At 40.0% G+C, this 17,492-nt stretch overlaps 1 protein-coding gene across 3 annotated transcripts in view; it reads right to left on the bottom strand.

Annotated features, from left to right (window-relative positions):
• Positions 1 to 17,492, bottom strand: part of mllt3 (MLLT3 super elongation complex subunit) — a 118,402-nt gene that overhangs the window by 74,249 nt on the left and 26,661 nt on the right. Inside the window, exon 2 of one of the 3 annotated variants that reach the window (XM_063069017.1) lies at positions 12,041 to 12,187. The exons of the other annotated variants lie outside the window; for them this stretch is intronic. The gene's annotated coding sequence lies outside the window, so the exon portion shown is untranslated. The remainder of the gene's footprint in view (positions 1 to 12,040; positions 12,188 to 17,492) is intronic. 3 annotated transcript variants of the gene reach the window in all.

Genomic DNA, 17,492 nt, shown 5'->3' with positions numbered 1-17,492 from the left:
CTTCTTGGTTTGGATGGAGAGTTTCCCCAGCACTCCAAACCTTTAAAATTAAAAGAGCCAATGTTTCTTTCCTCTTGGTGGATGTGATGGAATCCACCATCTCCCCGTTTGAGTGCACAAACTCAACAGCCAACAAACACCATGGAGAACTCTCTGCGATGGGAAGAGCTGTGCAAGTCAAGCCAGGAGGGGATGGAGAGCAGACAGCAGCTTCCATCACACCCACCATGTAGTGACAAAACCCCATAGGATCCAAGCATTGTATCAACATACGGGACAAATGCTGCAAATCTCCAGGAATGGCGGGGGGAGGGGGGGTGCATGGGCAGCATAGCCATTAGCGCAATAACTCACAGGACCAGCTGTAAAATCAAGTCGGGAACAATTCCTGCTGCTGTCTGCAAGGAGTTTGTAAGTTCTCCCCATGACATTGTGGGTTTATTCCAGGTGCTCCTGTTTGCTCCCACATTACAAAGACATACAGACTAGGGTTAGTGAGTTACCGTCATGCTGCCCCAGCACGGGAAGCACAGTGACACGTGTGGGCTGCTCCCAGCACATCCTCAAGAGCTGGTCGCTGACGAAAGTGGTGCATTTCGTTGCATGTTTCAATATAAGTGAGAGAAATTAAGTCAACATTTATGTATCTCAGCACCAAGCAGCTGCATCCTCACCCTGGCCAGCTCAACACCAGCCCTCACAGGCAGCGTCACTACACCAAACAGGGGTGATTTATTGCAAGCCACACACACAAAATGCTGGAGGAACTCAGCAGGCCAGGTAGCATCTATGGGAGAGAGTATTGTCAACATTTCAGGCCAAGACCCTTCTGCAGTCCTGAAGGGGAAAAAAAAAGCTGAGCATTAGATTTTAAAGATCTGATTTTTCCCCTCGCCATTCTTGCCAAAGGGTTTCGGTCCGAAACATTGACAATACTCTTTTTCCATAGGTGCTGCCTGGCCTGCTGGGTTCCTCCAGCATTTTGTGTGTTGCCTAGATTTCCAGCATCTGCAGATTTTCTTGTTTGTGAGGGTGATTTATTGGTCAACTCGTGCCAGGTTTCTGCCACGGCAGAAAAAGAATACAGGGATACAAGCCAGATTCCTGTGAGTTACACATCTCTCTCTTATAATGACTCATTCTGTTAGTGCTCTTACTACTGAAGTGTGTCCTCATCATGAAGGTAGCAATATACAACTCAGGTACAATATTTCAGTCTTTCCAGTTAATTAGCTTTGCCTGTATGTCATGTGGGAATACTAAATATAGAGTGGGAGGAGGGAAAGCCCTTAGCACTGATCTCCAGTATGGTTTTAAAAAGTACACCCAAAGACAATTATAAAGCTAGTTTCTAACAAATCTGGAAAGTACATACTGTACTTGGCTAAAAGTGAAATCTAAATTTACAAGATAGTCACACTATTACACAATTTTCCAAGAAAACAGAATAATCAGGGCAAATTTACCAGACAACGGCTCCTAAAATTACACAGAGATTAGTGATGAAATTTATTAAAAAGTGAGGATAATACTGATGCTATGGTCTGTGATAGAATATTTAAAAGCCCATACCACAGAAAAATAAATGTACCAGCCCTATGAGGACTGTGTGACATCTCTTAAGTGTGCAATCCCAGTTATAAATTCAGGAACAAGGAAAACTTTTCATGTTGTGCCAGGTTCCAATCATCCTTTGGATAATCAAGTACCCTACATGCTACAAATTTGGAATACCAGGCAGAACCCCAGCCTTCCAACACCAGCACCATTTTAGTGAATCTATTATGTTTTAAAAAACCTTCTGCCGCATCTTTATAAGCTGCTTGAAGAGCACAGCACAGGGTACAATAGTATAAATGGAGCCAAAATGATATTTGGGATGTTTAGAACTGCACCCTATACCTCTCATTTTCTTGCCAACTTATAATTTGTTAGGTCCCCATTAATTATTATTGAGATTGTTAAAGTGTTTCACCGCTTTTCCCAGAAGGAAACAAAAAGCCGAAATTTTCCATTAAAGAGGTGACGTATATGGAAATGCAGATTTTAGTTCAATAACTGTGCAGAAGTTCAGAACATGTGAGTCTGTGGAAACATTCGAGTTCAGAAGACTCTCACTGTTGATTACTGCACAGGACCAATGCATTCCTGAGCCGAGGTATCAAATTTGAGCTTTCACAGATTTCTCAGGAACTACACTGCCAGGTGTGCCAATTGAATGTGGCTTGCATTAGAACTGGCATGGGTTCAACAGCTCCATTTATTTCAAATGGAAAGTCTGCAATGATGAAAGGCAAGTTAATGGCAATTTACAGCCTATTATTTGAATTAGAACTCATTTAGTGCATTTAAACATATACCACTGTTGAAAGTCTACATGTTTTAATACTCACAAACAGTATTCTTAACTTTCAATATTTGTAAATGTTAGAGGCATTCAGAAATGTTCAAATACTTTGACAGTCATTTTACACACAGTGGCCACTTTATTAAGTACCAAAATGATCACTGATTGCATGTTCATGCTCTCCTGGTGTTGCAGTCAATCCACTTCAAAGTTTGATGTATGGTACATTCAGAATGCTCTCTTGCACACCATTGTTGCAACTTGCAGTTATTTGTGTTACTATCACCTTCCTGTCAGTCTGGCCATTCTCCTCTGACCCCTCTCACGAACAAGGCATTTTCACCCACAGAACTACCACTCACTGGATGTTTTGTGTTTTTTTTGCACCATTCTCTGTAAACCCTGGAGACTGTTGTACATGAAAATCCCAGATCGGCAGTTTTGAGATACTCAAACCATCCTGTCCAGCACCAATAATCATTCCAGTGTGAAAGTCACTTTGATTTCCTCCACATTCTGATGTTTGGTCTGAACACTGACTGAACCACATCTGCATGCTTTTATGCACTGAGCTGCTGCCATATGATTGGCTGATTAGAGCAGGTGTACCTAATAAAGTAGCTAAGTGCAACTTTAGCCTGTTATCATGATTCTCAAGGGCACCAATGATCAACAAGGTCCTATCTTGCCATTCAGATCAGAGCCAGCTTTCTTGTGGAACACACACAAAATGCTGGAGGAACTCAGTGGGTCAGGCAGCATCAATGGAGGGAATTAAAGCCAAGACCCTTCATCAGAACCTCTTGTGAACGTTACGTTGGGAAACTGCCTCCATGGAACAGTGAACTTCATGGTAATTTACACTGCCTGGCACCAGCAAATAATTTAGTTTATTGTTCAAAGTAAATTTATTATCAATGTACATATGTCACCATATACTACCCTGAGATTCACTTTATTGTGAACATTCACAGTAAATACAAACAATAGAATCAGTGAAACCCCACACACAATGTGGACTAATAACCAATGTGCAACAGACAACAAACTGCAAATTTAAAAAAAGCAAGAAATTGAGAACATGAGACAAGTCTCTGAAGGTTGTGGGTTAAGTCCATAGGTTCAGTGTTCCCACAACTGCATTGTGAAATTTGTTTTGTGGCAGCAGTACAGTGCATGGCAAATTACCACAAGTTAATAAAAATATAAATGCAAGACACAAGAGGTACTGCAGATGCTGGAAGTCTCAAGCAATTCACACAGTTTGCTGGAGGAGCTCTGGGGGTCAGGAGCATCTATGGATGGAAATAAACAGTCAACGTCTCGGGCAGAGACCCTTCGTCGGGACTGGATAAGAAGGGGGGAGAAATCCCCCTCAATGTTGTGCAATTGAGGAATAGTGGGGTAGTTTTCATGAGCTGATGGCAAAGGGGAAGTAACTGTTCTAGAACATTAAGTGTGGGGCTTCAGGCGACTGAACTTCCTCCCCTGATGGTAGGAAGGAGAAGAGGGCATGTCCCGGATGAAGAGGGCCCTTCAGGATGGACTTTGCACTCTTGAGACACCACATTTTGAAGATGTCCTTGATAGTGAGGAGGCCTGTGCCTGTGATGGAGCTAACTGATTTACAACCTTCTGAAGTCTCTTTCAGTCCTGTGCATTGGTACCCCCATAACTGGCAGTGTTGCAACCAGTCAGGATGCTCTCCAGGCCAGGCCAGAAACAAGACATACAGTTTGGGTATTTCACATCAGGTCACTTGAAGCATAACAGCCATGCAACGAGGCAAAAATGTGCACACTCTTTCCAAATGTTGTCAATAACAATGGCATTGAATAAACAAGCCTCTGAAACAATTGCCATCTGTGAATGTAGAGCTCCTAAATCAGGATTATTTTGCATAATCAGTCACACACATTAAGTGGCATCAAATTCCAAGCAAGACATCAACTCAGTATACCCTTGTGCATGTTCTTTCTATTGCACCAATACAATTCCCAATACATCACTTGTACGCCTGATTTACTGAAGTTACAAATAGGAGCTCTGCATGCCAACATTTATTGCAGTTCAGCAACCACATGGACCAGCTTCTTTGCCATTGACTATGCGTTCAGACATTTTCTGTTTCTAAATGCTTTCCATGCCAAATTGCTTAAAATGCAATCCAGTCTGATGCCACAACAGATAAAGTAGTCCAGGTCCAAGTATCAGAGTGAACAACTTGAACAAGCCCTTGCACAGATTAGACAAAGACAGATGGAAAAGTAAATGCAAAGACAGAAGAGAAAATGGAAGTGGATGAACTTGGTTTCATAATCAGGTAATGGGATAAATTAATCAGAATGAGAAAAAAAAGCAAAATTATACTTTAAAATTGGTAATTAAAACCTGAAGGAATGAGATTCCACATTTACAATAGGTAAATTTTAGCAGTGCAATTGGTGGTAGTCAGCAACTTATACTGCCAAAAGGATTAGCTGGTATAGCAACTCATGGGGTAACCATTCAATATAACAGGGCATGCCAGTGGTTACAAGCAATCTGGTTAGTTAGCCCTACATAACGAGTCTGTCCCAAAGCCCCCTTCCAATAATGAATTCAACTCCCTATTGAAGGCTGCCACTAAAAACCACTGGATATAGTGGGTTCCAAATCCTAACTCATGTCATTTCTGGGTCTTTACCAAATCATGTTACATCTGTGTCCTCTAATTCATATGGCTAAAGAATTGATGGCCACTTTTTACTTGGTCTTCATAGTTTCTTTTAAATCTTATCCTACTAGCTCTGCAGTTGAAAATTCTTCAACCTTGTGCACATTTTCTAATTTGGTATTACAAGCATTACAATTGGGGTGGGGTGCAGGAGGTCAGAGAGCTTCTGAATAAAAAGTGTTATCTTCTAAGTGCATAACGGTGAAAATTTAAGAATATTTCTTTGGATATTTCCTGTGGCTTTTGCCTAAAGATTAGACTTAACATTCCACAGCAAATTTTGACACATTATTGAAGAAGAAAGCTCCAAGTTCATTCAATTACCATAATGTTTCTCTACAAATAAATGCTTGGAATGATACATCAAGAGATTTGCACAAAAGGCAAAGAAACTCTATCCAATAGATAAATTTAGTCACAGAACTTTACCAGCAGTAAATGGCAAAGTGCAAATAACAGAAGCCTACAGGAAAATTTTAAAAACAGTTCTCACTGTTAGTTTCACTGTCCAAGACTGACAGACAATACAACTAAGGGGGCAGGAGGGGAGGAGAGAGAGGACATCAACATGCTAGTCAGAATTTAATTATTTTAAAAAAGTTGTCAATTTTTCTTTGGTTAAAAAAAGTAACAAGGTTGCAGGTACAATTTTTTTTTGAAGTAAAGACATCGATACTTATCTAGGATTTGGAAAATTCACAACTGCTATTCTGACAATCTAAATGCCAGTTATTCTTTTGCTTGGACATTTGTACCTCTTGTTCCCAGAAGAAAGAGTTGAAGTGTTTTGATAAGGACTAATAAGGGTCAACTTTTCTGATTGATTTCACATTTTCTCTTTCTTCCTTAAAAATTACATCAATACTTTCAAGCTTAAATTTTCATAAGCTTGGGGGACAACTTGGTTTATGAATAGTTATTTTCGAGGCACATGTTCTTAATATTAAAAAATATATAGTGTACCGAATTCAGCCTTGTAAAATGCTGATGAAGGATCTCAGGCCAAAGTGTCGAATGTTTATTCCTTTCCATAGATGCTGCCTGTCCTGATCGGGTTCCTCCATCATTTTACATGCATTTTAAATAGTTTGTCCTGACCACCATCCTTGTAAATTTTAGAAAGTTCAATTACTTCATTATTCTTTATTAAAGAGCAATAACATTCAATTTTAAAGCCAGTGATATCAAGAATTATAGAGTTTTGAATCACGCTTGTAGTCTGAATGATTTTCAGATGGTGAATCAATGATTTACATCAGTCATTACTCTGGCACACCAACAAATTTTAACATTAGTTCAACGGGGGTGGATTTGTACTGCAACATAATCAGTAGTTTCAAATTAATTGGAGACAAATCAGAATGTTTGTGAATTATCTGATTTTCTTATCACAGCTGGCAGTTGTCACCAGATCCGCTCAAAATGTAAACATGTTCATTCATTATGAAACTGAGATTTCCCTAGCAAATTACTAAACCCATTAAAATCAACTTCAGGGTCTCTGCCATATGCACTGCATCTTGATACAATAAGAGACCAATTCTTTAGAGTACAGTGTTTCTTTTAAGAAGAAACTCTAAAACATCAGGTTTGCTACCAATTGTACATTACTGAACACAGCAGTAAAATATTGTGGCCCACCATAAGCTGATCTGAAATGTCAGAAGCTTGTACAAAACGAACAAAATATCTGCAGCACACATCAAAGTTGCTGGTGAACGCAGCAGGCCAGGCAGCATCTCTAGGAAGAGGTACAGTCGACGTTTTGGGCCGAGACCCTTCATCAGGACTAACTGAAGGAAGACTGAGTAAGAGATTTGAAAGTGGGAGGGGGAGGGGGCGATCCAAAATGATAGGAGAAGACAGGAAGGGGAGGGATGGAGCCAAGAGCTGGACAGGTGATAGGCAAATGGGATATGAGAGGATCATGGGACAGGAGGCCCAGGGAGAAAGAAAAGGGGGAGGAGGGGAAAACCCAGAGGATGGGCAAGGGGTATAGTGAGAGTGACAGAGAGAGAAAAAGGAGAGAGAGAGAAAGAATGTGTGTATATAAATAAATAACAGATGGGGTACGAGGGGGAGGTGGGGCATTAGCGGAAGTTTGAGAAGTCAATGTTCATGCCATCAGGTTGGAGGCTACCCAGACGCAATACAAGGTGTTCCTCCAACCTGAGTGTTGCTTCATCTTGACAGTAGAGGAGGCCGTGGATAGACATATCAGAATGGGAATGGGATGTGGAATTAAAATGTGTGGCCACTGGGAGATCCTGCTTTCTCTGGCGGACAGAGCATAGGTGTTCAGCAAAACGATCTCCCAGTCTGCGTTGGGTCTCGCCAATATATAGAAGGCCACATCGGGAGCACCGGACGCAGTATATCACCCCAGCCGACTCACAGGTGAAGCGCCACCTCACCTGGAAGGGCTGTCTGGGGCCCTGAATGGTGGTAAGGGAGGAAGTGTAAGGGCATGTGTAGCACTTGTTCCGCTTACAAGGATAAGTGCCAGGAGGGAGATCAGTGGGGAGGGATGGGGGGGGGGACAAATGGACAAGGGAGTCACATAGGGAGCAATCCCTGCGGAAAGCGGGTGGGGGGGGAGGGAAAGATGTGCTTAGCGTGGGGATCCCGTGTGAGGTGGCGGAAGTTGCGGAGAATACTATGTTGGACCCGGAGGCTGGTAGGGTGGTAGGTGAGGACAAGGGGAACCCTATTCCCAGTGGGGTGGCAGGAGGATAGAGTAAGAGCAGATGTGTGTGAAATGGGGGATATACTGCGTCCGGTGCTCCCGATGTGGCCTTCTATATATTGGCGACACCAGACACAGACCGGGAGATCGTTTTGCTGAACACCTACGCTCTGTCCGCCAGAGAAAACAGGTTCTCCCAGTGGCCACACATTTTAATTCCACATCCCATTCTGACATGTCTATCCACAGCCTCCTCTACTGTAAAGATGAAGCCACACTCAAGTTGGAGGAATAACACCTTATATTCCATGTGGGTAGCCTCCAACCTGATAGCATGAACACTGACTTCTCTAACTTCCGCTAATGCACCACCTCCCCCTCGTACCCCATCTGTTATTTGTTTATATACACACATTCTTTCTTTCTCTCTCTCTCTCTCTCCTCTTTTTCTCCCTCTGACTATACCCCTTGACCATCCTCTGGGTCTTCCCCCCCACCTTTTCCTTCTCCCTGGGCCTCCTGTCCCATGATCTTCTCATATCCCTTTTGCCAATCACCTGTCCAGCTCTTGGCTCCATCCCTCTCCTTCCTGTCTTCTCCTATCATTTCGGATCTCCCCCTCCCCCTCTCAAATCTCTTACTAGCTCTTCCTTCAGTTAGTCCTGACGAAGGGTCTCGGCCCGAAACGTTGACTGTACCTCTTCCAAGAGATGCTGCCTGGCCTGCTGCATTCACCAGCAACTTTGATGTGTGTTGCTTGAATTTCCAGCTCTGCAGAATTCCTCGTGTTTGCATTTTTAAAATATCTGCAGGCTTATCTGGTCAGACTGACAGTAGGAAAGGCTATGAGGGTATTGGACTCTCAGGCAGATTCAGAAGGATTCCAAGCCTACCCAGTCTTGGCCCCAAAAGACAGAAGGCAAAGTGAACTGCTACAGTATGTTGGATGCCTTAAGACATGCCCCATTTCTAGAACTAGCATTAGTTACGCAAATAAGGAGAAGATCGAAGATGGAGGTGCGTAGCCGCCAACCCCGGATTCAGGATGGCAGCCACTGACTGACTGACACAAATAAAACAAAATTGAAGTATGTATCAGTTGTAAGTGAAGCTGGTCAATGGTGAGTACGTGATACATCAGAACGAATTTGCTCATTTCATTGCTTTAGCTTCAAATTGCACACAAATTCCCACAGCCACTAGCTCACTTCAAAATCTTTAAAGAATGAACCTGCAATGCTCAGTACAACCAATAAAACTTCACAAAGATGATTTTCTTATGTTTTGTAACTTGAAAACATTGAACTAATTCAAAAGGAAAGCTGGGAGTGGGAGTCTTTGTATTTACTTCAAGCAAGACGCAAGTGTATCACGAGGTGGCATCATGTCTACAATTCATGTATTTTTACATGTTTATACAAACAAATAAAGAATGCTCAAACAATATACTTACAATATAACTCAAATATTACTGAAATTGCAAACACATAACACTCCTCCCAGCTTAGCTCTAAAGTCCATCCCAATAGAGAATGCATCTCAACTGTATATACAATATTGTATATAATACAACTACTATATACAAACATCCATGGCATAGTAAACTTTACATTGTCCCATTCAGGCCTAAAGATTTAAACGCTACGGAGGATTTCTTACTCTTGTGGAATAACATCTTTCCTAACAAGGGAGGTCACTCTGCTAGGCAGGTAAAGCTTATGGCCGTGAAAACAATATGAGGTTCTGGGGCCTCCTCTGTGTGATTGTAGGAGTTGACTCAAGTCTGCCGGATGTGACTCTGATAGCTCTGGACATCTTTCTTCTCCTTCCCTTCCCCTCCTTTTAGAGTGTACCTTGATCTTGGAAAGGTCCATTTAATGCAGTGGAGTATTCTCTTATGAATCTTTCCATTGCTTCCTCTGCGATCTGATCTCTCTTCTTTGTTTCCTCATCCATAAAATCATCAGATGAATCCTTTGCTTTTGCATCTCTATTGATTCTTTTCTTTTTGGCCTTCCATTCATCCAAATAGACTTTTAGTCTTTGCAGCTACTCTTACAAGCAGCTTTCTGTCTCCCACTTGAAGTTCATACAATAACCTTAACGTACACAGAGTCTGGTTCCTTACACTCACAAAAGCCAAATGCTTGCAACATTCCTGAAGCTCCTTGAACTCTTCAGCTTAAAACCAAGCCACATTTTGCAAGTAACTGCCTGATAACATATCAGAAACTTTATCAGATGTTGTCTACAAAAACTGTTGTAGTCAAGACCACGGCTTCCATCACTTTCACAAATTCTCTGAGCAGCATGGCCCTTGCTTGATCCAGTATGCATTCCAACTACAGGCACCAACCCCTGTTTGTCTGCTGTTGGGCAACAGTTCATGGCACTTGGCATAAACACAGTTGTGGTATCATCCAGTGCCTTTCTTAATTTGCTTTCAGTTTGCTCTCTTGCAGGAGATGTGGCATGCAACTGATGATTGGAACTTCTATCAAATTGTGGTTGCCTTAGCCAATTATGTCCTCATAATGCTGGCCCACCTATTTTTAAACCACATACAAGACCAATGTGGCTTGTTGGTTGTTGTATTTCATTATGAAGGTGTCATTCCCACAGGAGTTACCTTTTCTCAAGTTCTTAGTTGGATATCTGCAGGCTTCAGTTCAGTATCATTTTGTGGAATGACTGAAACAGCTGAGCTAATGTCCAACTCTATTTTAAGTAATACGCCGTTCTCTTCTGGTGTACACCATATTGCTTGTCTATTGTTAGTTTTCGCGTTGTAAACCTCAAGGCTGTCCAGTCCTTTGTCATTCTCATCATTATAAGATTTTTCCATTAACAGTAACATGTGATTAGTGTTCTTTTTGAAACTACAACTAGACGTTTTATCTTTTTCCTCTTCCCTGTGCAGTCCATTTATTTTTATCTGCCTGACATGCTCTTTGTATGTGTCCTACTTTGTTGCATTTTCAGCAAGTTTCACTCTTAAATCTGTATTTGTTTCATGTATGTGAACCCCTGCTACAACCTAACACAATTTGTTTAGCCGGACCGGTTTCTGTTGAGACAGCAATTTTGTTCATGCTCACATTCAACTCAATTGTGTTTGTCTGCTGTTTCCATTGATAGAGCAATTTCAAGTGCTCTTTTAAATGCAAGTTGTTCTTCAGTTAGGAACAGTTTTTGAGTGATTTCTTGTAAGATTCCACAAACTAAATGATCTCTCAGTGCATCATTAACCCCGTAATTGAACTGATGATGCTCAGACAATCTCTTCAATTCAGCCAAGTACACTGAAATGGACTCTCCTTCATTTTCATTTCACTTATGAAACCTGAAGGGTTCTGCCGTCAACAGTGGCTTTGGTTCCAAGTGTTCCTGCATTACTTTCACAGTATCAGCAAAGCTCACTTCAACTGGTTTGGCTGGAAGAGTTAAACTTTGAAGCATACTGTATGCCTTCAAACCCAATGCACTTAGCAAAATTGGTACTTCTTTTATTGGTCATTTCATTTCCTTCAAAATACTGTTCAATTAGATCAGTATTCATGAGCCAGTTACCCCTCAATCTTTCCAACGTAGACAGCTATTTCTGCTCTTCTTTTTTACAACCATCATCACCTGCTACCTACTGTTTATGAACCCGTGATTTATTCCATTATCTGCCTTATATTTAAAAAAAACTATCACATCTTCCCCTCTGAAGAACATACACTGCACTGTTTTATTTTTAACTCAACGATCTCACTGCACTTCAGCCGGTTGATAGCCAACTTGGACAAGTTTTAAAAATACTGCATCACCACTGTTATGTTTTATCACTTCAAAACATTAAACTAATTCAAACGGAGACGTGTGAGTCCAAAATGTGAGTCTAACTTTGAGCTTAAGTCCATGTATCGCAATGCAGCGTCACGATGTATGCAATTTATGTACTTTAACATATATCCATGATGAATTATATAAGCAAATAAAGAATGCTTAATCAACAACATACTTGCAATATTACTCAAATTTAAATATACAGTTTTCTACTGCTTTATGATCACTGGCTTGTTTCAAGTAGATTCTTCCCACCCCACTACCTACCGTTTTAAAGCTCATCATCTCTTTTCGTCAATCACAAGTTCTACAGCTTGATCACAACTGCCATGAGGCTTCTTCCTCAAAATTGAGCATAATGATAAACCATTAACAGGCAAAATGCAACTGAAAACATGCACGTTTTACTGCTTAAACATTTTAAGTGTAAATATATTTTCACAGTTCTTACATAACTTACATTTGGACTAGTTGGGTGGGCACTGTAGTAGGAATGGACTCCATGGCCTGAAGGGGCTGTATCAGTTCTGTATTGCTCTATGACTCTGTAATGTTAGGGCTCAAAATCCACTTGCTTCTTAGAGGGCCAATAAGTTACACCCCATTCCTGCACAGATGCATAAATTGTTGATTTAATACAAGGACAGACAAATGTTTAATCAGCCCATAAAACAGAGCTCTGATCAGTTTGAGGAACTGTGGCAATCTTTTCATTTTTAACAATTTCACAGCTAAGTTTTATTTTTAAAATGTATTTGATAATGCACACACAGAACTTATCAGAGAATTTAACCAATTCCTAAACAGATGCGTCCTCCTCCTCCTCCTCCAGTATCATGGAGAAGCATTTTTTTTGCATTTCTTTAAAGTATTCAATTCCCATTTGAACAGAACCTTTGCCTTCTCATTTTACTATAAACTTGGCATTGAAAAGGTGATATTTTTAAATTAGAAAATCTATCTGACCTAATGGGAAGCAAAGCTAGAAATGTTAAATGCAAATTCAAAATTTTGCTTTGAAAAAGTTCTACGAGCAATAACATCAGCTGGATATTGGAATACTTCCAATTTTCAGACATTTAGCAAGGTCAGTGCTGAGTTTCAACAGACACAGAGGAGTGCACCTTAGTGCACCCCACCTACCCTTAACCAGAATATTGGAATGGAACTTTCTACTGAGAAATAAAACAATAGCCAGTGGGCAACTTGACTGCATTAGGGTCAAAACTGGCATATGCACACTAAGAAATGTAGATTATTGTAAAATTATTTCACTTCTGATCGCCATAGTTTGGGGATGGGGGAAGAAAAACCTTGTTTCCATTTGGCTGGACACAAACATGAAACAAAGTAATCCTGAGCTGCTGGTCTGCAAAAGTCAGAATTAGGATTTACAAACAGAATCTTAATTGAGAAATCAAAAAAAAATTATATCGTGTTTCCAGCATGTTTTAACACTTGTTTTAAACAAATACTTCAGCAGTTGAGGATTTTAAATATATCAATAATCATTTTAATGAATATCCACTTTCAAATAATAATGCACGAAAAAACTGATTAACTTGAGACGTTAAAAAAAAGGTAAGTCTTCAACTAATGAAGTGAATTTGTGACTTCAACAGTTGAACAATTCAGGAAGCATTTTTCTCTCCCCTGGGACATTCTATTCATAAAAGCAAGTGTCAATAACCCTGTCCAAAGGTGCCCCTGACTCACTCATGAAATCCGCGTTTCTAAAACACCCACTCTTTTAAAAAAAAAATTGCTGCCAGGATTACATCCAATTTGATTTAAGCTATCAAAACCATCTGAAGTACAAGGACATGCAATTTGTTCAGTCCCAATATCTGATGTACTTCACTTAAAGTTGCCCTCCTTGTAAATTGCACACAGTTCAGAATTTGCAACAATTAAAAACTTTTGAAGTTAAATTAGATGATATATCGTGTGCCATTTGAAGATCTTCAACATTCACCCATATTGTCCTCCAACTGTCTAGAGTTTTACCCAGGTGTAGAAAAGGAAATGACACTCTCAGACCTGATCAATTCCAAATGTAATTCAAAGCATCAGTGTAGAAGTCAGTAAGTTTGCTATGTTATTACCCTGGTGCACAGATGAACTCAGCACTCATGGGAATGAAATGCCAGATCAGTCTGCATCTGCAGAAAGTACCAAAACCATTTCTATGGGTTGGATTCTAGTTTTGAAGGTAGCAGCTAGACTTCTGCTGACTTATGTCACCTCAACTCTTATAGAGATTTCAGTAACATTTGGCAGTGAAATTAATAACCACAATTTTTGTATTTATTTTTAATAATACATTTAATTCCAACTTCCATGTGTAAGTAGTAGCTTAACACAAGCAAACTTGACCAAATCTTGAAAGCTATGACATTCATTCTTGGATCTTTGCTACCTCGGGTTTGCCCTCAACCTGCACAATATTCAGACACAGAAAGATGTATTTGACCCAAATTAACTAGTAGTTATGATCAGCACTAGCTTCTTAACTATCAGTACATGGAAATCAAACGGTAACCACCATCCAAAACTAGCATGTTTACATCACAGGAGAAGAAACTCAACAACCCTATCTTGATGACAGGGAAGGTCCTTCTCACTGCCAGCCAAGCAAGACTCAGGTACTCACTGGCAAGTTCTAGAAAATCGTTTAGATAGTCTGTTCAAGAAACCACCCCACAACAGCCATCAAATCTTTGCCCTACACTACATACAGGCCACTCATATATAAAGGTATATGAGATATTTAAAGAGAAAAGAGGAGAGATTGGACCACTGGAAAGTAACACTGGAAAGGTAGTGATCGCGGCAAAAGAATGGCAGAAGAACTGAAGTATTTTGTGTCGGTCTTCACTATGGAAGACTAGTATTAAAACCAGAATTTCAAGAGACAATGATGTTAATGAATATGTAGGTCATATTCATTAGTGTGTAAATAAGTATTCCGGATCAACTCCAGAAGTGGACATGGCCTTTTCAATAAATATTTTTGTAAATAAGATGCACACTTAACATTTTAGGAACAGCTTCTTCCTCTCTCCCATCAGATTTCTGAATGATTTATCAACCCATTAATACTACTTCACTGACACCAAAAATTCTGCAGATGCTGGAAACACACACAAAATGCTGGAGGGACTCAGCGGATCAGGAAACATCTATGGAAAGGAATAAACAGTTGACATTTCTGGCCAAGACCATTCATCAGGACCGGTGAAGGCTCCTAGCCCAAAAGGGACAAATAAGATAGAAGTAAGGAAGTTGTTTCCATTGGTGAGTTAGTCTTCAACTAGGGGACATTCCCTCAAGGTTCAGGGGAGAAGATTTAGGACGGAAATGAGGAGAAACTGTTTTTCCCAGAGAGTGGTGAATCTGCGGAATTCTCTGCCCAAGGAAGCAGTTAAGGCTTCTTCACTAAACATATTTAAGATACAGTTCGATAGATTTTTACGTAGGGGAATTAAGGGTACGGGGAAAAGGCAGGTAGATGGAGCTGAGAATACGGACAGATCAGCCATGATCTTATTGAACGGTGGGACAGGCTCGACGGGCCGGATGGCCTACTCCTGCTCCTATTTCTTATGTTCTTGTGTTCTCTACCTTTACCTTTATTTCTATTTATGTATACTTAGTTCATCGACATCATTATTACAAATAAACATTCACCTGTAACTGTCCTTGAAGTCACATGCACATTACTGATAGGAATCAAATCATGTTCAATCAAGGCGCAATCATAAATAAGTGAGACTCCCAATGATCCACTGCATTCACTTGCTATGGCAACAGCCTATTCAATTTTCCTCTTTAAAAAAAACTGATTAATACAAGATGATACTGACAAACCAAGAAGCCAAGACTGATGTTCCAGATAATATTTCTCCATCCTTTCTAAAACAGAAATGGCAGGTCATGAGGATTTTGTAAACTTACATTTTATGCACAGAAACTGTACTCCATTGCCCTGTTAACAGCATCGCATCAATATATGAGAAAGAGAAAGCATCAACTCTTATTGAAAGAAGTGCTTAGCATTCAACAGAATTCACAAAATCCAGGACAATAATAGAGAGATTTCGGTATCCAGAATTTCATTTCCAACTTGAATCTATTCTTACAGTGGTGGTGAGAATAGAGCTAAGAAACCTATTATTGGCTGAGTATTAAGATTCAAGACTATAGTTAAACTGTAAAATAATTGATATGAAGGCTTTGACTGAGCATCAGTGGCTATTGATTCTAATTTATTTGTTTCCCGTTGCTTAAAGATTCTTTGTAATGCTTTATTTTTAAATAGTACAAATGATGAGACTTCAACATTCTTTCACAGAACAAGAGTAACTATGAAAACACCATGCACAATCCTGGTCAGACTCACTTAAAGCGGCCGAAGGAAAACAGACACCGTGTGACTGACAACTGCAAGGCTCAATAATGTAGTAAATGAACAAAGCCAAGAGGCACATCCCAAAGTACCAGGATACGTGCTGAGGAATGTTCTATGTAAAGGCTCTATGGGGAACGATCACAGTCTAGGAACCTACTGCCACTGCGCCTAAAGGGGCTGAGTGCTGTCTAACAGCACTTCAAACATTTCATCCGTGTAACTCTAAGGGTAAAACACTGGTGCTTTTGTTAAACACAATGGATTGTTTGGAATAGTGAATGCCCTGATTAGCACCAAACATACATTAAAGACGAAGTACATTTAGGGGAAAAAAAATTGCAAAAAACATTATTCTTCAAAACCTTCCCAGCCAGTATGAGAGTTGTGAAGATGAGAGATAGCCCAACCTTCCAGAATTTTCCATCATCTCTCAAATTGGAGCAAACTGAAGTCTGGTCCACTTAGCACCCTGGATGAGCTGACAAGGTTATCTATTCCTTCAAGACAAATAAAACTCCCAGAAGAGACGGCTTGTCAATTGAGTTGTCCTTGCTCAATGGAACTCAATTGGCCCAGTTTTGCTGGGTATATACAACACTATGCTTCCTGTGAACATCATGTCAGAATCCATCTGGAAGTGTACCACCCTCATTCATAAATAACAAGGGAGAAACGAAATCAGATTCACACCATGCCCAACAGTCTTGTGACACTTCAGGGTAGCACTTAATGCATGGACCTGGTGGAGAGGAAAGGGGGTGTGGGCACAAGGTTAGTAAGCAAGGAGCAGTATAGTACACTGATGCACAACAGATATACCTTTTGATGCCAAGCCATATCCATACATATCTGAATCAGTTTCCAAAAAGAAAGCTTTTAAAAAAAAAGTCAAAGTCTGCACTGACCACATTTGCCATAATTAGAAAACTGCTTTGAGTCACTCAAAGTGAATTAATGCTATCATAGTTTCAGTTTTTGAAACATCATTACCTATGATTATTGGCTATTTGTTCGGAGCTCCAATTGCCCATAAGATAATTGGCACCATGCTAAGGAAATCCGTTGCTTAGAAACATCAATTGTACAAGCTTAATTAAAGCAGTTCTAGCATCTAATCAACTCAATCCTATTTCCTTCCAGAAGCATTCAATTCTTGTACAAAATTGTTAATTCTATTAAAAGCTGCTGATATGATCTTCAAATTTTTTGCATTGTTACATGACTTGAAAAGGTTTAATTGTATGAGGAGCTTGGGAGAAGATTGAATCATGGTTTTGCTTTTAAAACCTATCCAACTCATTACCAATCATTTCTGAACAAAGATTAAAATTTAGGAAGCAGTATGAAAAACTTAGAATTACAGGTACGTAAATGTACCTAGATGAAGGTATACAATTGAAACAATGGATTGAGTTTTGACAAAGTCAAATTGCAACAAGTTATATAATCAAAAATCACCTTGCTCTTTCAAATTTGTTTAAACAACTTGTATTCTCACCAT

Source organism: Mobula hypostoma, chromosome 16 (genome assembly GCF_963921235.1).
Source record: "Mobula hypostoma chromosome 16, sMobHyp1.1, whole genome shotgun sequence".
NCBI classification, from domain to species: Eukaryota; Metazoa; Chordata; class Chondrichthyes; order Myliobatiformes; family Myliobatidae; genus Mobula; species Mobula hypostoma.
Note: the sequence above shows the minus strand (reverse complement) of the source record. Positions and strands in the feature narration are given on the sequence as shown.